Here is a 24389-nt window from a genome sequence, read left to right as displayed (position 1 = left end):
GGTTTGGTTCTAGGCTATTCAACATTCTAACCAATGATCTCATCAGATTTGCAAATGACACAACATTGGCAGAGTGGTAAAGAAAGATGAAGACACAGCTGTCATACAGAACTATTTAGATAATTGAGTGGGCTGGGCCTATTTAAATAAAATAGAGCCAAATGCAAGATAAGGATTGTCGGCCATTCCTACATAATGGGGGACTATCCTAGAAAGCAGTGACTCAAAAGGATAAAGGGGTCATAGTGGACAATGTGAGCTCTCAGAGGGATGGTGTGGCAAAAAGGACTAATGCTATCCTTGGATGTACGAAGAATGGAGTGGAGAATAGTAGAAAGGTGATTTTTACCTTTTGTACATGGCACTGAGACCAGTACTGGAATATTGTCTAGTTCTGATGTCGTCATTTCAAAAAGGATGTTGATAAATTAGAGAGAGTTCAGAAAAGAGCTACAAAAATGATTTGAGTGCTGGAAAAAAAATGTTTTAGTAAAAGACTTAGCTTTTATTTTTTTAGTTTATCAAAAAGAAGATTGAGAAGTGACTTGATTAGTTTGTAAGAATATTCACAGTGAGAGAATACCAGGTACTAAAGGGCATTTTAATCTAGTGGAGAAAGGCATAATAAGAACAGATAGCTGGACGTTAAAACTGGACATTCAGATTAGAAATTAAGCACACATTTTTAAGTGAGGGTGATTTAACCATCAGAACAAACTCCCTAGGGAAGTGGTGAATTCTCCATCCCTGGAGCTGTCCGGATCAAGACTGGATGCCTTTCAGGCAGATACATTGTACTCAAACACAAGTTATTTGGCTTTCTACAGGAGTAACTGGGTATTTTTCTTTGAGTGGTTCTGCATATTCCCACTTCTGGGTACTGCACCACGTTGTGGTGCCTTACGGCAGAAGCTTCTTCTAACAGTGTAAACTAGAGCATTCATGCTCTCCTCTCCCCACCCCCGTCCTTCCCCCTAGCGTCACCAGCTTTCTGAGGGAGAGGCTATGTAGTGGGCAGAGTGCCCTCACTACTTCAGTTCTTTCCAGCCGTATGCCTGTGCAGATGTGGTTTGCTCTGGTGTCTTCAGAGTCAGTTTTTCTTTCTTCTTAGAAATAGTCAGTGCTAGCTCGTTCAGTGTACTTAGTGTTTTCCTGGTACTGGGTTATGTAGGAACCAAAGAAACAGAGGAAGCTAGGCTTCGAGAAGTGTACTTCCTGCCCAGCTGTCTTCCTGGCATCCAGTGACCATGTGCAGTGCATCAAGTGCCTGGGAGAGGGGGAAATGCCTACTGGATGTTCAATTTGCTGGACTTTTACTCAGGGATAAAATGTCTATTTTGCAGCTCTTCCTTCTGAAGGAAGCTGTTGAGGGTATGCCCTCTGGATCCAGTCAGGCCTTGCGTCTTAGGTCTAAGAGGCCAGTCTCTGCCCCGTAGCTACCAGCGCCACGTTACTGAAGGATTCCAAGAAGCTGAAACCTTTGTCAGGGCCAGAGTCAGTTCCTGCGGCTCCCTCAGTCAAGCCACTGAAGCTACAGATGTCTGAACTGAGGGCCAGGTGGCCAGATCTGACTGCCTTGGAGCCAGAAGAGAGGTTCAGAGACTGTTTGGCCACCCACACTGGTGCTGTATCTACTAGCTGCAGGACCAGATTCAGGAAGATGGAATTGATCAGTGTGTCAGAATCTGGGCCCTCAGCACCTTAAGTTCCATCTATTGCAGCGCCGAAGAAAGAAGCAAAGATAGAGACAAAGCAGCTGCTGTTAGTGCTGCTGGTTCCCATGCATCAGAACTATTGGATACGTCTGATTCTGACAAGGCTGCTACATTTCTGAAGTGGAGATCCTTTCCACCCCCATCTCCAGTAACGAGAAATGATTCGTGTATAATTTTGGAACAAATGTTGTCCGCCTCTTTGGATCTGGTGGTGGTCCTGGTAACATCCTCTGTTCCTGAAAGCTCTGCCACTGTGGCTGCCCAAGTTCACCTTGCAGCTCTGGTTCATTCATCAGATCCAGGTGTAAACCACAGGGTTTCAAGGAGGCATGTTTCCACGGTTCCAAGACCATCTTTTTCATCCTGTTAAGAAGAGACCAGAAGCCATTGCTGGTTTTTCCCCTGACCCCACATCCTTCCTCCTTCTAGGACCCCTACAGGGTCCCCTCAAAGAGCTGTATCTCCATACTTCCCTCTGGATCCACAATTATTCCTGGTGACAGGTTTCAGAAGGGTAGCCGTGTTAGTCTGTATCAGTAAAATAAATGGACACAAATCAGACATCAAGAATTGTAACATTTGAAAATCAGTAGGAGAGCACTTCAGTTTCCCTGGACACTCAATAACAGAATTAAGTGGCAATTCTTCAACAAAAAAACTTCAAAACCAGACTTCAACGAGAAACTGTAGAGCTGGAATTAATTTGCAAACTGGACACCATCAAATTAGGCCCGAATAAAGACTTGGAGTGGCTGGGTCACTACAAAAAATTTTCCCTCTGATACTTGCACCTTTTTGTCAAGTGCTGGGAATGGGCCACATACACTTGAATTGAATTGGCCTCGTTAACACTACAAAAAGTAATTTTCCCTCTTGATATTCACCCCTTCTTTTCAACTGTTGGGAATGGGCCACATCCACCCTAATTGAATTGGCCTTGTTAGCACTGACCCCCCACTTGGTAAGGCAACTCCCATCTTTTCATATGCTGTATAGTTATACCTGCTATTGTATTTTCCACTCCATGCATCTGATGAAGTGGGTTATATCCAACAAAAACTTATGCCCAAATAAATTTGTTAGTCTCTAAGGTGCCACAAGGACTCCTCGTTGTTGTTGTTATTCTTGGTGCATTCTATCTGATCCAGACCCAGATTCTTACTAGGAGAAAGATAGAGGAAGAATGCAGAGACCTGTCGCTCTGTTCATACCAGCCTATGCTTTCCCTCCTGTAGGCATGTTCCTAAACTGCAGTTACTGGGGAGACTGGCAATCCTGGAGTCTGTGGCCTTACTGGAGGCCACCTTAGGAATTTTTCAGTTACCCTCCTGTGTGGCTGGAGAGTTAATGTTTCCTGTATAAAGGATCTGACAATCCAGTGATTCCACAGATACAACTCCTATGGATCTTGATACAGATAACTATGCCTGAAATGCTGTCTGAGGAAGAAGATGAGGAGTAATCTCCTGCTCAAAAAGAGGAGCTGTTTGGAAATAGACCATGAATCCGATTTATCGGTGGATGAATAAGTGGGGCTGGCTCTAGCCTCCTCTCCTGTGGATGCTACTCAGTTCCACTGTTTGGTGGAATCATATTGTTGATAAATTGTATAGTCAATTGCTTGACCACACTTTGGTTTGTTATGAAATATATTCAAGAGTCCAAAAAATCAATGTCAGTCAGATTTATTGCTATAATCCAATAATAATACTGGAAAGGGTTCTGTATGATACCAGTCTCTGTGAAGCTGTCTTGTGCAACATTGTAACATTCACCTTACACAGATGTGCTCCCAAAATTACATCCCTAAAGCCATCTTTTATCCCCTACCTATTTACCAATAAAAGGTGGTATGTACATCATCTCATCGACTTTAGACTTTAAGGTCAGAAGGGACCATTATGATCATCTAATCTGACCTCCTGCACCTCTGAAACTAGATGTAACCAATCAGCTTTCTACCTTGTTTTTCAGGTACCATGATATATCTTTGTTTTGAACACATGCATTCCAGGTAGCGAAGGGCATGACAGCACCCCTGAGATCTGTACTAGGGTAGAACAATCATGTCATGTCCTCTTTCTTTGGGACACTTCAGTACTGGCCTCAGAGAGTAACTCCCTTCCTGTTATGATAAAGCACTCATCTGTCTTGCTGGTCTTGACAGCTTCCCTATTTGCTGAAGTCAAAACTTTCTTCAGTGAATGCAAGGGGATACTTAGCATAGGTGGGCAGGGTTATATAAAAAGCATAGGCCAATTTAAGCTATATTATTGCTATTATATTACTATTATGTGCTTAATCCATACTGATGTATGGTGTGCATAATATGTTTAGGTAATGTGATCTATATCGAGATATGCTAGCCTAGTGTATATTAGTCAGCAGTATGGTGTCCACTTTTAATCTTCTTGCAGTGCCTGTGAAAAATACTTTTCACGTGGTGTTTGATATCCTTGGTGCTACTTGGAGTAGAATATCCTAACTAGTTTTGGATAATTTTGCTACAGGCAGCTGAATTTGAGAGTGATGTCTGCCTCTTCTGAGAAAGATGACAAGTTGCATCAGATGCCCTCGGAGGGGTTTTCCTACTTTCATATCCACCCTATTCCTAATTCAGTTGTGGAGGCTACTGCCAGTAACGGGGAAAGCTCTGAACAATCATACTCCATCATAACTGATAAAAATGGGAAGATGCTTGATTCGTTGGAGAGGAAGGTGTTCTCTTCATCATCCCTCAGGGTTGTGTGGCAAATTATCAGACAAGTTACGCCTGCTACCAATTTCATTTATGGGAAAAGATTACATTATTTTTACAGGATTTACCTGACCGAAGATGATTGGTGAATCCCATATTAATGGAAGGCCAAAACATAGCCAAGTGTTCCCTTAGGGCCTCTTTTGAGACTTCGGACTCTGCTGCCAGAACCTTGGTATCTGCTCTGACCATCAGGAGGCATGCCTGGTTTGTTCTTCCTCCTTAGCCCTAGACACGAAAATTAAGTTGGAGGACCTTCCCTTTGAAGGGGAGGGTCTTTTCAGTGTGAAGACAGACAAGTTACTGGAAATATTAAAGGAAATGAAAGGGATAGCCACTGGTTGGGTTTGATTTCTTCTTGGAGACCCTCTACTTTCTGGTATCAGAGACAGCCCTACCCCCTAGTCTTGGACTTACTCTTAATCAGGTTAGAGACTTCAACAATACCAGCAGCCTGCACTCTTCCAGAGTCCTCATAATAAGAGGCTTTTCAGACTGATTTCTAAGTCTAAAGAACCCACATCCTCAGCAGCATCTTAGCCATGGAACAACAAGCCTCAGTTTTGATAAGATAATTGGCTCATTCCCAGCTCTCAATGAGCTCCAACCTGCCCTTCTTTGCAGAGGGGCTAGCTCAATGCATGGAGACTAATTATGCCAGATCAATGGGTTCTAGAGATTGTAGAAAGGGGCTATGCCATACAATTTGAAAGATTATCTCCCACACAATCTCCTCTACCCTTCTGTCTCCAGCAACCCCTCTCATGATGGTATTCTTCTTGCAGAAGTAGAAAAATTGCTTCTAATAGGAGCAATTGATGGGATCCTTGAATACCCAAGAATCAGAGCTTTTATTCCCATTACTTTCTGGTGCAGGAGGAGGACAGGGGACTTCGTTTGATTCTAGACTTATCGGAATTGAACAAGTACATTTGGAAGTTCCATTTCCACATGTTGACTTTGACATCCATAATCCCTTTGTCATTAGTAATGGATTAATTTGTGACTCTCTATTTAAATTATACGTTTTTCATATATTGATTCATCACACCCATTGCAAGTATCTCTGTTTTTAGTGACCAGATGGCATTTCCGTTACAAGATGCTTCCATTTGCCTCTCCGTTGTGCCCAGGGTTTTCACAAAATGCCTCTTTGTGGAAGCCTCTCATTTGAGAAATCAGCGTATTTTTTGTTTACCCTTATTTGGATGATTGGTTACTAATGCTTGCTGTCTGTGAGGAATTGTTAAATCATATTGTTTTTACAGCAAGTCTCTTTTCAGATCTCTGGCACCTTCTGAACTGCCCAAAGTCAATTCTCTGTCCTACTCAGAGGATTCCATTTATAGGATCCATACTGTACTCTGTGAAAGGGAGAGCTTTTCTATCAGAGGATAAATTTCTCAAAATAAGTTAGTTTCTTTTAAAAATTCAACAGTGCTGCTGCTGCTCAGAGTAAAACCCTTTTTGGGTCTTATGGAAGCCACTACTTAACATGACTCCATTTGCTCGACTAAGAATGAGAAATATGCAGCATTGGATATCTTGAAACAAGATATACATCAAGTCAGGACAGCCTCCATACGTTGATCACCATACCTCAGATCATCACAGCCTCCCTAAAATGGTGGTCAGTCAGAATTAATTTGTTTAGAGGTGTGTGCACTTCAGTCCCCCAGACCTATTGCCAATGGTGATGTCAGATGCATCAAGAAAGGGCTAGGGAGCCCTTCTGAATCAGTTGACAGTTCAAAGGCTGTGGTCTTAGCAGGAGACAGCCCTGCATATCAGTGTGTTGGAATGAGAGCAGTTTGGTTAGCTCTCAAGTCATTTCTTCCTCTCCTACAAGGGAGAGTGGTGCAAGTGGTGACACACTGCCAATATATTGTCTATTACATCAATAGGCAGGGGTAGGGGGTGATCACTCCACTTTCCTGTGTGCACAGGCTATAAATCTATGGGATTGGTGTATCCTTCATGATGATTATCCTGTGGCCCTGCATCTGACAGGGAAAACAATGTAGGTGGAGATTGTCAGAGACAGCTCTCCGATGCATGAATGGTCCCTAAAGGATTAATTGATTCAGACCATATTCTCCAGCTGGGGTTGACCAGAGGTGGACCTGTTTGCAGTGAGGTCCAACAAAAATTGTCCCAGTGTGGGGAGGGACTGTCTATCCGATACTTTCCTTCTACACTGGAGAAAGGGCTGGATGTATGCCTTTTCCCCCTTTCCATTCATCCAGGAGCTACACCAGGACAAGATGATTCTTGTTGTCCTGGCTTGGCCAGGTCAACAGCAGTTTACCGGTCTCCTGCAACAATCCGGGAGAATCTTTATGCATCTTCCTCTGTCTTGAGACTTCTTGTTTCAGCAGGAGGGCAAGATCTTTCACCTGGACTCAAAGTCTCTTCACTTGATGGAGTGGATGATAGGACATTAGGTTTGTCTACTCTTGAGTAGTCGTGTTCTTCCCCTGTGCAGGATGTACTAATTATCTCCAGAAAACAGTCCACTAGAAGCTGTTACCATTTAAAGTGGACCAGATTTCGAGCATGGATGAAGGGAAAACCTGATTCTCCTGTATCCAGCTGTTTGGCGGCGCTTAGGACTTGGGTGAGAAGGGATGTGGCGTGCTCCGGAGAGGAGGTGGAGTGGGGGTGGGAAGAGGTGGGCCTGGAGTAAAGCGGGGACAGGAAGAGGCAGGCCTGGAGCATTCATGGCAAAATCCAAGCCGGTTCTCTGGGGAAGCTGCCGCTGTTGCAGCAAAGGTGCTTCCTAGCGTCCTTGCCTGAAGCGGGCTGTGCCTGTGTGGAGTAAGCCAGGGGCACTTCCCAACCATAGTACAGTACAGTACTGTACAGCATACAGTGTAATGCCTTTTGTCTACCCCAAAAAAATTTCCTTGGAATCTAACCCCCCGCATTTACATTAAATCTTATGGGACAATTGGATTCGTTTAACATTGTTTCACTTAAAGTTGCATTTTTCAGGAACATAACTACAATATTAAGTGAGGAGTTACTGTATATGGTTTCTTCCCAGACTGCATTTTGATGGATTAAACAACAAATTGCTGAATGTTATATGCTAGCAAAAGTTCCTGTACCAGCTTTGATTCAACCATATTCTAGTAGAGCTTGTGGCTACTTCCTTGTCTTGTCTTGCTGAAATTTGCAGAGCTGCAACTTGGACTTCAGTGCACGCTTGCTAAGGCACAGTGTTTTGGACCTGGCCTCCCAGACAGGTGCTGGTTTTGGTAAAGTGGTGCTGCATCCCCTATTCAGTTAGGACTCTGTTCCTGCCTTCAGGTCAGTTTTCAGCATTGCTTAGCAAGCTGTCCTGTAAGTGGAACTATGCAGAGCCACTCGAAGAAGTGAAGGTTTCTTACTTGTAACTGAGGTTCCTCAAGATGGCTCTGCATACATACACTTTCCACCTGCCTTCCTTTGTCTGGGTCTTTGTTCGGTGTATCTGGTTTTGTGGTGGTAGGAACTGATGAGGTAAGGGTGCTCCACCCCCTCTATAGCCTTGCCCTCAGAACAGTAGTGAAACTTAGGGGAGGGGTGGAGGATGCAAGAGTGAGTTAACTTACATTGCTAGAAGACTGTTCTGCAGCAAGACACCACAAAGTGGCTCAGTAGCCATAGGTGTGACTAAGAGCCATCTTGAAGAACCTCAATCTACAACCTCATAAATTCTTTGGCCTATGATGGGAGTCATACTAGCTCAGGGGTGGGCAAACTACAGCCCGCAGGCCAATCCAGCCCCTCAGGGCTTTTGTTCCGGCCTGCGGGATTGCCCCCCGTGGCGCTGTGGGCCCCGCACTGCTCTCAGAAGCGATCAGCACCATGTCCCTGCAGCCCCCGGGTGGGGGGGCATAGGGCTCTGTGCGTTGCCCTTGCCTCCAGGCACCACCCCCTGCAGCTCCCATTGGCCGGGAATGGGGAACCGCGGCCAATGGGAGCTTTGGGGGAGGTACCTAGAGGCGTGTCAAGGCTAGTGCACGCGGAGCCCTCTGTCCCCCCTTCCCTCCCAGGGGCTGCGGCGCTTCCTGGACAGCGCGGGGCCAGGGACAGGGCAGGCATGCAGGGAGCCTGCCCTGGCCCCAGTGCGCGCTGCTGCCACCCTGGGAGCCGCTTTAGGTAAGTGGCGCCAGACTGGAGCCCGAACCCCTCCTGCCCCCTGCCTCCCAACTCCCTGCTCTAAGCACCCTACCTGCACCTTGCACCCCTCCTAGACCTTAACTCCCTGCCCTGAGCCCCCTCGTACACCCTGCACCCCAACCCCTTGCCCTGAGCCCCACTCTGCACACCACCTGCACCCCAGCCCCTTGCCCTGAGCCCCCTCCTGCACTCTGCACCCCTCCTGCACCCCAACCCCCTTCCCTGAGCCCCCGCAAACACCCCGCACCTCTCCTCTGCCCCAATTCCTTGTCCTGAACCCCTTCCTGCATCCCGCACTCCCTCCCACACTCCAACCCCCTGCCCCGGCCCTGCATACAATTTCCCCACCCAGATGTGGCCCTCAGCCCAAAAAGTTTGCCCACCCCTGGACTAGGTGATCTAATGGTCCCTTCTGGTCTTAAATGTTTTTTTAACTCGACAAAAATTTTGCAGAATTATAGCTTCCACTAATATACGGTTATGGGACTGCAATGATGGGAAGCTCTGCTAGCCAGAGAACACGGCCTTTGCTATTTAATTAGTCACATTATGTGCAGCTTTTCTTCTACGCAATAGATTTTGAATTTATATTTATTGCTTTAACAACTAGAAGACAAAACCAGAAAAAAGTCTAATCTACCTCATTATTGAGAAAAGCAAGACCAAAATCGAACAAACCCATATATAAATGGGAGAAAGCTATGATTTAGGAAATTTCTTTTTACTCTTATTACAAGAGGTAGGTTTTGGGGGCGGGGGTGCAGAACCCAGGAAATTAGTGTTGGTACCTATAAAGAACATTAGCATATGTCTGGCTATGTTCTGTTGGCTGCTCCTGGCCTTTCAACCATCCTGAGAACTTACTGAAGATGATTTCTGTATTGCATATCTTTGCAGGCAGGGTTTTTCTCTAAAAATACTTGATCACATTAGAAATCCCTTTTTCTTCACAGGCTTTTCTTTGGTGTGTCAAAGATTCAATTGTGCCACTCAGTTAATTCTCTGAGATTCAGTGAATTCTCTGACTACGTTATGCTTTTGGGTAATTGTCTGCAAAAACCCTATAAAACATGTAATTGGATTTGTTTGTATAACTCGTATGCCAAAATATTGCTCCATGACCTTTTACCATTGAGAGAGAATATTTTTCCTCACCTTGGAAAAATCTGTGACTGCTGAAAGTTTTATGGCACCCTACATTCCTTATTTTCCTGTTTTAAAAAGTAGTACTGATTAGTAATACCTAAATATAGTAGAGGACGAGTTAAGTGCACAGGTTCCAACTCTTAATAGGGTTTATAGGGCATCAGGAAGTTCATATAATACTTTCAAAAATAACTACTGGGCCTTTCCCGCTCTTAAAATTGCATCCAGATGTGGCTCTCTAAACATGGCAGTGGCTTCACATGCTGATGTTTGAGGAGTGAAGAGGATGTGTTAAATCAGATGATGATGGTGATTTTGGCTGTTGTCTCATCCGTGAAGATCATGTAATTGAACTTCATGTTGCTTTCAAGCCATTCTAGGGCTTTGTTTGTTGCAACTGTTAGTACTTGCTGACCTCCTGAAGCAAAGGGCAATGTGTATTAAAAGAATATTCGATCTGTTATAGTTTTTACATTATTGTATTGTACATCATACTTTTTCATACATTTAATTTCAGTACTTATGCTTTATTTTATTACATTCGACGTCATGTGTCTTTCTGTAGCACCACCTGTTCTTTTGATCAATTCAGTTCACATTTCTGGGGGTTATGCCCACCTCAAACTTTCTCCATGTATTCATTGATCTTAAGTGAAGCTCACAATCTTCTTTGAAATCACTTCTCTTTTTGAATATCACTTCAAGATAAAGAAAAAAACCAAAACTAGACCCAAACTGCCTTTTTATAGTACCATTTCTCTGTATTCACCATATGCATTTCCTTGGAGATCTCCTCTTATCCATTGCACGAAGGTCCAGTGACAAATACCTCAAAGGACTGGAACAAGAACTTTGGATACCCATCCCAGCAAGTAGTGTGTTCCTCTGTGTAGCATCTCCCAGAGAATAATGCTAAACTTTCAGCTAATCTTGACCAAGTTACAGCTGATAAAATTCCTCATATTTTCATGAAATTTGGTATACAGCTCTTTTTAAGTAATCTTTTAAACAGCTTGTGAGCCAAGATCCACCAATTAGTGGTCAAGCCTTGCTACTCCCAATCGTTCCAACAGAAGGCTGCTTGACTCACAAGTGGGGGACAAAGTCAGTTTCTTGGCAGTACCAGCTGGCATTCCATCGTGAACTAATTGCAGCATGTCAAGATGGAGCAGTCACAGATCATCCAATGAGACATGAAGGCTCTTCAGTTCCTTTGTGAAGACAGCGTAATCATGGAATTTATGGAAACAAGACATCGGAAGGGTGATGTTGAGGAAGGTGCCAAAGTAATACTTCACCAGAAATGTCCAAGAGATGACAGGCAGTGATTTGAAGTAAAAGTTCTCAAGATAGGAGGTACTGTAATTTGAACCACTATTCTCTGTTTTGTGTTCCACATGCTTGCTTCTGGGGCATGATGGAATACTACAAAAGTTCCACCATTTATTAACAACTAAGTTTCACCATTTCTCTTCCTAGATTTCCTCTTCTTTCAAGAGCATTGGAGATGTTGTGATGACTTTGAGATGGGACAAAAAGTCAAAAGAAAGCAAAGTAAAATGAAAATGTAGCTGAGAGAATAGAACAAAATCAGGGCTATTGTTGGAAACCCAGTCCAGGAAATCTTGGAGTGCTGGAAGAGGAGAAAATGTATCATGAACACAGGGATTGGAAGTCTGAGGGTAAGACCTGGATATTGGCCTTAGTTCAGTTACAATGTATATTTCCTCATGTAGTCTCATTGTTTTAGCTAATTTCTTGATGATGATCTATTTTGAGACCAGAACATTGTTGCAGTTTTAGTTGTATACAGATTAAAACTGCCTCATTCAAGTCTGTGCTGGTTGGGAGGTTTAGTCAAGTCCAGGAACCCTCCTCACAAGTTGTAAAAGAGAAGGAAAACGTGAGCTATTTGTCTTCCTTGCTGAGTTGCCCTGTCCATCAATTAACCTGTACCTTGTACAGCAATTGTGTTGTCTTGTATTTTTGTGTCCTCATTCTGTAGCATATTGCGGAATTCTCCTTGCTGAATCTCTGTCAGTTGTCTATAAACTACTGTGTGTCAATAATTGTCCTTATTCACCTCTTTTTCAGGCATGGAAGTTCCTGGAATACATCAAGAATGCCATCCTCAACCTGGGCAGGCTTAAGCTATCATCCTATGTAGATGTGTTTGATTTCCTGAACACCATCACTGCCATATGAGGATGTGGTGCTCATCAGTATACTGACCACGGAGGTGCAGAGATAAACGTGAGAAAATCAGATTCTACATGCCCATTTGGGGAAAGAGCTCAAGAAATTAAGTAGGAAATTGAAACAATTGAGTCCAAAGCGCAGACATGGACTCAGGAATGGTAGCCAGGGGAGATTACATTGCAAGAATTTGCTGTTGGGCTTCCTGCCTTTCTTATCTTGCAGTGATGGACTTACGAGGGATATTGCAGACTGAAGATTGAGTGAACAAGGACATCAGTGTCTTCAGTGGATTCTCCTAGGTATCTGCTCTATTAGTGCCTGCGCACAGCATTCTTCATCTGTGGCTGCTGAAACTTTTCTGCCCTACATGTATTCTCATCCCCAGTTTTTGATGATGAGCTGGAGTTCGCTAGTGTAGAGCTGAATGTTATTGTTTTGGAAGTCACAAAAAAACACACAAGATCTTCAGAAACAGCACGGCTGAAGCCTACTGCAAATAGCCGAGAAAAGCCAGTGTACAATTGGTCAATGGAAAATCTCTACTATTTGAGAACTTTGTGAGTTGAAGTGGAACAGAAGGAGAACTATGTTCAGCCTTAAACAATGACTAGTATTTTTAATCACAGTTAAAATCAGTGAGGGTGGAACATTTTCAGCATTCCATCATCAAATCTTAAAAAATACCCCCAAAAAAACAAAACAAAAAAAACACTCCCCCCAAAAAAACCACTGCAGCATATGGTAATTGCTTTCCTTTCGAATTGAATAAAGTTTTTTTTTTTTGTTTGTTGATTGTGTTACTTTAATGGAACATTAAGATCTTATAATCTTTAAAGGGGTCTTTGAAAAGACAGGTTTGAGATAAACTTGAGTTTTAACTCTTTGATGATTCCACGTCAAGTGATTACTTTTCTGTGAGATGATAGAATGTTTGTTTAGTATCTTGTTGGTTCTTAAGGGAAAGGTGGAAGTTCTTGAAATAGGAGAGAGGAGGAAAGGTGCTATAAGATCTCAAAAGCATGAGATTCTGAAGCTGTTCAGTGGGAGGAAGTGCTCAGCACCTGATAATTTGTTAGAGGAGATATGGAAAAGCTTGCAATCCTCCTGCTGCCACCCACAGTTCTAGTGATCATAGTGCTACTTGGGTCAACTATTGTGCGTGAATCCTTGTGATGTCAGTCAGACCTTGGCACAGATAAGATTGTATTCTTGAAATCCCTCTAAAGTTAAAGAAATACATAGCTACGTAAGTGAATGAATCAAATGCTTTTACCGAATGTAACCTTTTCAAGCAGTATTGTAACAAGTACACTCCAATATCTATAATCCGCTTCCAAGGAGAGTAGAGTTTCACGTTGTTTGAATTGGATCTCTTTATTGGCTTCATTCATTTCTATAAACCTATGCCCCCAAAACATGTTCACCTTTGCTCTAATGTTCTTGGACAGTCCCATGTTTTTGCCTCTTGGTCCATCACAGTTCACTTCGCTAACCCAAGTTTTGTACTGTTGGTCTCCAAAAAAACAAATTCTGCTAGTCTTATGGAGATACTGAGGGAGAGTTCGACAGTTTCATTCTCTTTATTGGTCTGATAGATAAAAGCATTAAGACTATCTGTGGCCCATCAGCAGTAGGTCTCCTGCATACAAGGCTTATCCTCTGAATATTAATATCATATTGTCTGATCCTTCTCCACCTGAGTGTACTAAATTGTTCTTCTCTGAAAAATGATTATTTAAAAATATTATAGGATACCATGTTCATTATTTTTTTTCTCTACCATCTTAAACTCTAAATCTTACCTGAACAGCAAACTAACCCTGGACTTCTGCATTACAACTGAAGACAAATGGGGTTGTACCAGTGTAAATGAGGGCATAATCTAGCCACTGAAATATTTATTATTGATGATACATGAGAGAGAGAGAGAATATCCAACTCCTCTTTCAGATGCCAGGTTGAATTTGCTGTGCTGGCTGTTTGAGAGGGATAAAAACTTGCAAAAAAAAATAAAAATATGCATGGCTTATTAATTATGCGCATGCACAGTAGTGCAGAATTCCCACAGGAGTAGAGATTTTCCTACTGAAAGGGAGAAATAGATAAAACTAGACTCGCTGATCAGGATATTCAGTAGAATAATATTGCTGTTAGTATTTGGCAATGAGATTCCCCTCTCCCCCAACTTCTTCTGAGAAATAGAAATGCTGCATGGCATTTCTGATTAGTGAGACATTTATATTTCAAAAGATACAGTAGGTGACTTGGGGAAATGTATGTGAAGTGTAGGGAAATTTGCTATAGAACACAGCACCCAGCATCACTAGGTAATTGAAATATAACAATGTCTTGAGCTTAGAATTTAGTTTTAACCTTAGTGCCAGTGAGTGAGCTGTGTGGGACGATAGCATATGTACGTATGTGTTCTTTCTAAATTCAGAACATCTCAGTGTCTCAAACAAGGAAGTTGGGGCATCTTGAGGAGCATGTGGTGGAATCTGCAGAGATTTTACCTGTCCCCACTTTACAGCAGAGTATTAAAAAAATTAACCAATAAAGAAGATAACTACTTGGACCAAACTTTAAATAAACTAATTGAATAGCTGTCAGGCCTTGGAGGCTTCTTAGATACAGGAGGTATGTGCCTTATTTTTGTGTGGTATGGTGTTTTAAGAGTTCCCACCTCTATTCAGACTGCAAGAAAGGCCCAAACTCTCAAGGAATTGGGCTATGCCCATGGGATGGTGGGTGGGTATCATTTTAAAAAATGTTTGTTTATAGGCAGTCTAGGACCCTGCTCCTGCAGATGTGTACTGTACTTTAAGCACATGCATAGTCCCATTGAAGTCACAATACAATATAATAGTCAATGGTTAAGTGTATTGTTCCATATAGTAAACAGGTAGGGGCTTAAAAATAAAAAGGTTTGAAATTAATAGATATCTAGAAAATTGAGTTAAATTGAAAATCAATAAGAAATAGGCAGACGTAAAATTGACAAAGCAGGGGAACAATAGCAGCCTCTTTAGGAGAGATCTCTGTGGGTAGTTGTCTGATTGCAGCTCTTCCTGAATATCTGAAGTGTGGGGTGCTGCAGGGTGCCATTTGGTCACTCTTTTGTTCAACGTGTATATGGGGCTGTTGGGAGGACTAGTAAAGAGCCGTGAGGTGTGGTGTTTTCAACATGCTGATCATACCCAACTTGGCTGATACAGTTCAGCCCCTCAGCCTGTGTCTAGCTGAGATTAGGGCATGCATGAGAGTGAACTGGCAGAGGCTCAACTCAAATGAGAGGGGAGAGGTGGTGGATGAAGTAGCTGTGGGAGATGGTAGAAGTCATATCAGTCCCTTTGACTGAGGGAGTGCATCTGCCATTAGTCACTAGGGTTTGGAATTTAGGGGTAATTCTAGACCCTCTGCTACTGTCTGACCATCATATTACAGCAAAAGCCCAGTCAGCTTTGTACCAGCTGCATCCAGAGAGGAGGCAGTGACCTTTCCTTTTGCATGTGGGCATTGCCTCTGTTATCCATATCTTTGTCACCTCAAGATTAGACTGTTGCAATGTACTGTACATGGAGCTATTCTTTAAAACCATTCAGAGACTGAAGCTGGTGCAGATAGAGGTGGCTCACTTACTAATGGGGCATCTCATTGGGAACGCATGACCCCAGCACTCTGGGTTTGACACTGGCTGCCAGTTGGTCTCTGAGTAGAGTTTAAAATGTTTGCTAAGATCTGTAAAATTCTAACTGGCCTGGGGTCACCTCTCTCCCTGTGCCAAGCTGCCACGGTTGTGGTCAGCAGAGGCGCTCGAGCTGAATCTCCCTTGTTATAAAAGAGAAGGGGCAGCTGGCAGGCTGTTCTCTGTGAGGGCTCTGAGATCCTGGAATATGCTTGCCGCCTTGTTAAAAAATAGCCTGAATTTGGTGACCTGGCATGCTGCAAAAGACATCTGGTTGGAAGGGTTTGGGGTAAAGGCTCAGAGTATGCTTCCCACAATGATAAAGTGATGGGAAGGAGTAACTGTAGGTGGCTGGCTAAACTGATCATTTGATGCTGCTGAGATGTAACTGTATAATTAATGGTGTGTTAGCACAGGGGTTCTCACAACTAATTTTTTTGTGGCCTCAGTGTGCGGCTACCAACTCTTGCTGGTGGTTGCGCTGACAATTTTCCCTAAAATACTTAATTAACTTTAGGAGAAACAAATAAATATGCACATATACACGTCCAAATCATTGTAATTTATTTATGTAGGTTTTTTTCAGACTCAGTAATAAAAATAATGTATAGTGTCTGTATTTTTTTACTGGACCTAAACGGAATAGAAACACAAATAAGGTGCTTTGCATGTTCTTCTGTTTCTGTTGTTGTTTCTTTTGCTTTTTTGATTTTTTTTTTTTAATTTGCTAGCTAGTAAGTCTGCTGTTATGAAAAGTGATATTTGTATGTTTGTTAATATCACTTTTCAGCAGACTTACTCAGCCTCAGCAAGTCCTGGGACAAATTAAACCCTGGATGAGGAGATGGACAGGGAGGCCACAGGGCCCAGGGACTATGGCGTGAATGGTGAGCCTGGGCCCAGAGTCTGAAGACCTGCGGCCGACTCCCCCCCGACCATCCACGGAAAGTGGGGAGTTCACCAATGTTTGTGTCTCTGGAGCAGGGCAGGGCCCAACCCCTGCTGGTGGCCCTGGGGGAGCGGCCACTGCTTCCTTCTCCCCTCCCCCCCCATCACAGCCCAGGAGGATGTGGCCGCAAGAAAAGCCCATGGTGACGGCATTTGAGAAACACTGTGTTAGCGTGTCTAGAGCCCTGGATAGGTATCTTTTTAGTTATTATGTAAATGAAAATAAATTAGGGGATCCTTGCTTGGTGCAGTGGTGTGGCCAAATAAAATAAAATGGCTAGGACTACCTTGTGGTGGTGATCCCAGGCTGCTGTTGGCAGCCAATGCAAAGTAGAGCAGCCTAATGGCTGCTGTAACTGAAGCTGGAAGACTGGACTGGCACAGAGTGGCTTCCAGGATTTTTCAGAGATTTGCGTGTGAGTGTCAGTATTTCAGAGGGGTATTTCAATTGGATTTCATAATGCATGGGGGAAATCCCTTGTCGAAAACTGAGGTGGGCCAATTGTATACACGTAATGCTAAAATTGTTTTTTCCATCTTATATTGAAGATTTATGCAGTCTTGAGAGTTTAAGATATTTTGTTGGTGTTCTAATATCTGAGCCCAAATTCCTGGAAGCTAAAGTGTCATTATTATTATTTGTTTTATCTTATATGGGGAAAACCCAGGAGAAGTGGTGAATGGTTAGGGTGGCTTTGATTTTTAACATAGATTTTAAGAGTTTTTATTTGCCTTTTTGTATTCTTTTCTGTAACCATAAATGGAAGTTTATAAAGTAAGCCCATTAAAATTTTAGATTTAGAATGATGTAAAAAAGCAGATACCAAACAGGAAGATCTGGAAAAAGTTTGGTGTATTTTATTTTTGTAGCTCACCAATACAGTTTAAATTCTAAGAGAATGTGCCATCCTCTGTGTAATGAGGGAACCAGAATCCCCCCCCCCCCTTTTTTTCTTCTTCTATTGACTGTGCTGCTATAGAAATGAAGTACTAATATAGTCTTTTTAAAGGAAAAAAGGCATGAATTGAACATGGGGCCATCTGAATAGAAATGTGAATTAGAATAACATGTTAATCTTAAGGCATGTCTACACTTGGAGCCAGGGGTGTGATTCCCAATTTAAATAGCAATATTTGCACTAGTGCTCATTGAGCTAGTGGGCTAAAAATAGTAGTGCAGCTGTGGTAGCATGGTCTAGCTACCTCGAATATGTACCTGCCCAGACTCTGTGGGCATGTACTTGGGAAGGCTAGCCAGTGCCGCTGCTTGCCACTGTCTATGCTACCCTGAGTATACTACCACTTTTAGCGCACTAATTCGAAAGCAAGCATGGGAATGTCTGCATGAGCTGGGAATCACACCCCCAGCTCCAAGTGTAGACATAGACTTACGGAATGGCTGGTGATCTAGAGCACCTCCCAGGCTGATCTAATTTATGTAGAGGAGCAGACTGGCACTGAGATGGCTCCCTCTTTCGGAGCTCTAAGCTACTTTTGCATAAACTGCAGCCTGCACAAGTTTCATTGGGCTTTGTCCAAAGTCATGTTCTGATTGGCTAGTTCTGTCTGTTGACGTTACCTTAGTTGTGCACAACCGTGGCATGACCACTGAAATGAACACCCAGTCCCTGCCCTTATGTTACAGAGGTGGGATGAAATATTAATGGGAGGCAAAATTAATAAGCAGTCCGTGTGTGATGATGGGGGAGGAGTTAAGAGTAATTATGGGGGGAATAGAGGAGCTGAAGGAGTTAAGTGTCATTTGTTTACTGTCCACTCTCTGGAAAGTGACAGACTTCTCTTTCATCAGCTGTTTATGGCCTATTTAGCTACTTTTAAACTTAATTTGTGGTCTAAAAACTAAATTGGCAGCTATACTATAATACTACATTTAGACTATTTATTTCCATTGAGGTAACACCTAGAGACCTCAGTTGAGGATCAGGACTGCATTGTGCTAAGCACTGTATATAACAAAAGAACAGTCTGTGCCCCAAAGAGCTTAGGGTCCAAGTACAACATAGAATCATAGAACTGGAAGGGATCTCAAGCGGGCAGGACTAAGCATTATCTAGACCATCCCTGACAGGTGTTTGTCCAACCTGCTCTTAAAAATCCCCAATGATGGAGATTCTACAACCTCCCTAGGCAATTTATTCCAGTGCTTAACTACTCTGACAGGAAGTTTTTCCTAATGTCCAACCTAAACCGCCCTTGCTGCAATTTAAGCCCATTGTTTCTTGTCCTATCCTCAGAGTTTAAGAAAAACAAATTTTCTCCCTCCTCCTTGTAACAACCTTTTATGTACTTGAAAACTGTTATCATGTTCCCTCTGTCTTCTCTTTTCCAGACTAAACAAACCCAGTGTTTTCAATCTTCCCTCATAGGTCATGTTTTCTAGGCCTTTAATCATTTTTTCCTCTTCTCTGGACTTTCTCCAGTTTGTCCGCATCTTGCCTGAAATGTGATGCCCAGAACTGGACACACTACTCCAGTTGAGGCCTGATCAGCACAGAGGAGAGTGGAAGAATTACTTCTTGTATCTTGCTTACAGTACTCCTGCTAATACATCCCAGAACGATGTTTGCTTTTTTTGCAACAGTGTTACACTGTTGACTCATATTTAGCTTGTGATCCACTATGACACCTAGATCCTTTTCCGCAGTATTCCTTCGTAGGCAGTCATTTCCCATTTTGTATGTGTGCAACTGATTGTTCCTTCCTAAGTGGAGTACTTTGCATTTGTCCTTATTGAATTTCATCCTGTTTACTTCAGACCATTTCTCCAGTTTGTCTAGATAATTTTTAATTTTAATCCTATCCTTCAAAGCACTTGCAATCCCTCCCAGCTTGGTATCGTCTGCAATCTTTCTAAGTGTGCTCTCTATGCCATTATCTAAATCACTGATGAAGATATTGAACGGAACCAGACCCAGAACCGATCCTTGTGGCACCCCACCAGTAGTGCCCTTCCAGCCCAGCATGATTCTGAACCAGTAGTTGCATATCTAGTGTTCTTTATATATAAAAGAGTCTAAATAGTCTGCAGCTGAAAGTGCAGTTTGCTTTCTTGGGGCAGTGAGAATAGTCCAAAAAAAAAAAAAAAGGGTTCCCAAATGTATTTGAAGTGGGGTTGAAAATAAACACTTTTTTCCCTAGTGTGGTGAATATATTTCTTAACTTTCCTCCTTCTCTTTTCTGTACTGTGTACCCTTTTTATCGGAACTACTTTTTATGCCGACAGGATACATTGCATAAATGGCCACAAACTCATAAAATGTATAATGAGCCACTCTGACAGTAATAAGCCAAGGCAGGGTATGCATTAAATGCTATAGGTGTACTTCCCTGGGGTATATTTGGCCTTTGACTCTGCTACAATAGATTGCTAATGCACACACTGATGCCTTGTTGGCATTCTGTGAAGAGTTAGATACAGCTCATCTCATTAAGTTTCTTTTTGTGTGAAGCTATAAAGAATAACACTGGTAAAACTGGGATCAGTGAATTTTAAGTTTTACTTCTAAATAATGAATTGATATTAATGAAAATTAGGGGAAAATGGTATGAAGGGGGTGTGCTGGAGTTCACGGGGTGCAACCTGGATTATGGGACCACTGACCCTTCTGTCCCACCAACCTGGGTTCCCTCTCACACTGAGATGCTGTTGGCAAGGTATAAACCTCTGGCAGTGCACTTACACAGACATCCACAGGCAGGGACACAAGCAACTGAATTACATGAATGCTTCTCTCAGCCACTCATGAACCACCAATATAGAAGCTTCAGCTAATTCCCCCCAGCCTTGCACCGCAGAACTGTACCATGTTGCCCTGGTCAGAAGCCTAAACAGTCTTAAGTTCATTACCCAGTCCGCCCCCCACCCGAATGTGGAAAGGAGACAAACTAGCCTTTGTAAACTGTGCTGAGATTTCCTAAACACTTCAACCAAAACACACTGTTTTAGGTAAATTATAAAACAGATTTATTAAATACAGAAAGATCGATTTTAAGTGATTATAAATAGTAAGCGTAGAGATCAAAATTGGTTACCTAAGAAATAAAAGTAAATTGGCAATCTGAGTTTTATAAACTAAACAGGATTTGAATCAAGCAATGTCTCACCCTGATAGATGGTACAAACAGGTCACGTATCTTCAATACACAGGATGGGACTCTTTTCCAGCCCGGGACCACCCTCCCTATTTCAAAGTCTTTGTCCTGTAGCAGGGCTTTTTCTCCACCTCAGTGGGTCCTGTGCTTCCTTCTAGTGGTGGGACAGGATACTGCCTCGTCTCTCAGAATTTATAGTGGGTGGGGAAATTCTGTCCCCAAGTGGTCTTCCTCTTTCTGGGCCTGCTAGGCCCTCACTGCTTCAGTGGGACTCCTGGCCTCGGTGGATATCCAGTGAGAGGAAAAGTGGCGGGGGGATGGTCCCACCCTTTACTCCGGCCCCCACCCAGGGACCCTACAGGTAACAGTCTCATGCTGCCAGTTCCCAGGGTTATTTTCCCACGCCCCTTGGCTTATTGTTCCCACTTTGCTTGAGCGGGGTTCCTCCCGACCCTCCTGCTGTGAGAGGGAGAACCCCTAGTCTCTAGGGGGTCCTTTTCTTCAGGTCTTTGGACCTGGAAGGGTCCCTAGCTCCTGTTTAGGGTAGGGTTTCTCCCCAACTCTATACCTGTGGGGTTCTCCCCTGGTCCTTGTCAGCTTCTGCACTGCTCAGCTGTCCAACACCCCGCCTTCACTCTCACGATGCCTATCACCCCCCTGGACTGGTTGGGGAGAAGGCTTTTAACCCGTCCTGGCAGGTTCTTAATTGGCTCCAGGTTTCCTAATTAACCTGGAGTAACCCCTGCTCAGTTACTGGGGAAGAGGGACCTGCTTATCCTGAGGCTAATACCTTCCTTCCTGCACAGTCCTGTAGCAGTCTGGCCTGACCCTGTCACAGTCCTCTATATGTTTCTTCCAGGTGTTGAGTTGGGGGAATGAAGCCAAGTCATGATATCACTTACCCTCTTTTATAGTGTCTTCCAGCTTGCTGGAAAGATCTATGCTTGTGATATGGGGGTACATCCCCATTGGTCAGGCATTCTCCACTGTCTACGTGCTGTCTCTAAGATGGTCGTTGGGAGAGCGGATTCCCTTCAAAGGGCCATCAGCCTATCTGGCTACTCCATTGTTGTACCTGAAAGACTGGCTGTGGGTGTTCCGAACCTCACAACATATTTCAGTAACACATATATAGCAAAACTTCATAACCTCACTTACAATGTTAACACATACACTCCAACAGGATATTAATGTTCAGCAGATCAAGACTTTTAAAATGATACCTCACAAGGCATACTTTGTATGAAACATTTCATAATTATATGAGAGTGGTAAAAGTTCCAGGGTGCTGCTTTGAGGTACAGAGTGTCACAGGTGTTATTTTGGTCTGTGAGATCAGATCTTTGAGCATTAAAGGATTACTATCAAGTTAAATCATAATATAGATTTTTTTTTAATAATGTCCTTGCCTGTGTTGAAATAATAAGTTTGGATGTTTTTCTAAAAACCATGCTGTAGGAATTAGTGTGGGGAAGTTCTTTGGCTTGTGCTATATGGGAGTTCTGTCTAGATGATCACAATGGTTCTTTTGGTGTTAGAATTGATGAATCTATGGAAGTTTAAAATTGCATTCTATAATTTTTCCATGTGTATATATGGGCTTCAGCTGGATAGGATACAGGGGCTAAGAAAAATTAGCTTTTAATGTTTGTTAAGACACAGATGGAGAAAAGGACAGAGAACTCCTTCCTTCACCCCTTCAAAAAAAATCTTGGTTGAATTCATAGAATCAGAAGATTAGGGTTGGAAGAGACCTCAGGAGGTCATCTAGTCCAACCCCCTGCTCAAAGTAGGACCAATCCCCAGACAGATTTTTGCCCTAGATCTCTAAATGGCCTCCTCAAGGATTGAATTCACAACCCTGGGTTTAGCAGGCCAATGCTCAAACCACTGAGCTATCCTTCCTCCCCCAAAAGCTGGCAGGGCCTACATGCCGTGATACCGCTGTCGAAGTGATGCTGTGACTCAGCTACGAACCGAGGTTGTTGCATTCTTTCTGTAGTGGGGGGGCTCAAATCTGGACGCAATACTCCAGATGTGACCTCACCAGTGCTGAATAGAGGGGCATAATCACTTCCCTCGATCTGCTGGCAATGCTCCTACTAATGCAGCCCAATATGCCGTTAGCCTTCTCGGCACCAAGGGAACCCTGCTGACTCATATCCAGCTTCTCATCCACTGTAATCCCCAGGTATTTTCTGCAGAACTGCTGCTTAGCCAGTTGGTCCCCAGCCTGTAGCAGTGTGTGGGATTCTTCCGTCCTAAGTGCAGGACTCTGCACTTGTCCTTGTTGAACCTCATCAGATTTCTTTTGGCCCAATCCTCCTATTTGTCTAGGTCACTCTGGACCCTATTCCTACCCTCCAGTATATCTACCATTCCCCTCATCTTAGTATCATCTGTGAACTTGCTGAGGGTGCAGTCCATCCCATCATCCAGATTATTAATAAAGATGTTGAACAAAACCAGCCCCAGGATTGACCCCAGAGCACTCCGCTTGATACCAGCTGCCAACTAGAAATCGAGCCGTTGATCACTAACCATTGAGACCGACAATCTAGCCAGCTTTCATCATTCATCCAATCCATACTTTTTAAACTTGCTGGCAAGAATACTGTGGGAGACCGTATCAAAAGCTTTGCTAAAGTCAAGATCTATCATACCCACTGCTTTCCCCATATCCACAGAGCCAGTTATCTCATCATAGAAGACAATCAGGTTGGTCAGGCATGACTTGCCCTTGGTGAATCCATGTTGACTGTTCCTGATCACCTTCCTCTCCTCTAAGTGGCTTCAGATGGTTTCCTCGAGGACCTGCTCCATGATTTTTCCAGGGACTGAGGTGAGGCTGACTGATCTGTAGTTTCCCGGGTTCTCCTTCCCCTTTTTAAAGATGGGCACTATATTTGCTTTTTTCCAATCGTCCGGGACCTTTTTTCCAATCGTCCGGGACCCCGATCGCCACGAGTTTTCAAAGATAAGGGCCAATGGCTCTGCAATCACATCAGCTAATTCCCTCAGCACCCTCGGATGCATTAGATCTGGACCCATGGACTTGTGCATGTCCAGCTTTTCTAAATAGTCCTTAACCTGTTCTTTCACCACTGAGGGCTGCTCACCTCCTCCCCATACTGTGTTGCCCAGGACAGCAGTGTGGGAGCTGACCTTGTCTGTGAAGACCGAGGCAAAAAAAGCATTAAGTATTTCAGCTTTTTCTACATCATCTGTCACTAGGTTGTATTGCTTCATGAAATAAAACAGTAAAACATACGTTAGCAGAACTTACAGCATAGTGCATGACTGTTTTTTCGAGTTGTCCCTGTAGGTTCACCACTTCAGGTACACCTGCATCTTTGATTTGGAGATTTCTGGTATCAGTGCCCACTTGACCCACACACGTACCCCACTCATCCTCATAAATTCATAGATTCTTAGACTGGAAGGGACCTCGAGAGGTCATCGAGTCCAGTCCCCTGCCCTCATGGCAGGACCAAATACTGTCTAGACCATCCCTGATAGACATTTATCTAACCTACTCTTAAATATCTCCAGAGATGGAGATTCCACAACCTCCCTAGGCAATTTATTCCAGTGTTTAACCACCCTGACAGGAAGTTTTTCCTAATGTCCAACCTAAACCTCCCTTGCTGCAGTTTAA

The 24389-nt window shown here is 43.3% G+C and overlaps 1 protein-coding gene across 8 annotated transcripts in view; it reads left to right on the top strand.

The window, feature by feature from the left end:
• The window catches only part of ARMC8 (armadillo repeat containing 8), a 211732-nt gene that overhangs the window by 35941 nt on the left and 151402 nt on the right, over positions 1-24389 (top strand). Inside the window, exons 1-3 of one of the 8 annotated variants that reach the window (XM_034781370.1) lie at positions 9096-11142; positions 11266-11468; positions 11881-12039. The exons of 5 other annotated variants lie outside the window; for them this stretch is intronic. The gene's annotated coding sequence lies outside the window, so the exon portion shown is untranslated. Of the gene's footprint in view, positions 1-9095; positions 11143-11265; positions 11469-11880; positions 12040-24389 lie in introns of those variants that run through there. 2 more of the 8 variants (XM_034781369.1, XM_034781371.1) reach the window with 2 other exon arrangements.

The sequence above is a fragment of the Trachemys scripta genome, chromosome 9 (genome assembly GCF_013100865.1).
Source record: "Trachemys scripta elegans isolate TJP31775 chromosome 9, CAS_Tse_1.0, whole genome shotgun sequence".
NCBI classification, from domain to species: Eukaryota; Metazoa; Chordata; order Testudines; family Emydidae; genus Trachemys; species Trachemys scripta.
The sequence above is the reverse complement of the archived record's forward strand: the minus strand, read 5'-3'. Positions and strand labels throughout refer to the sequence as shown.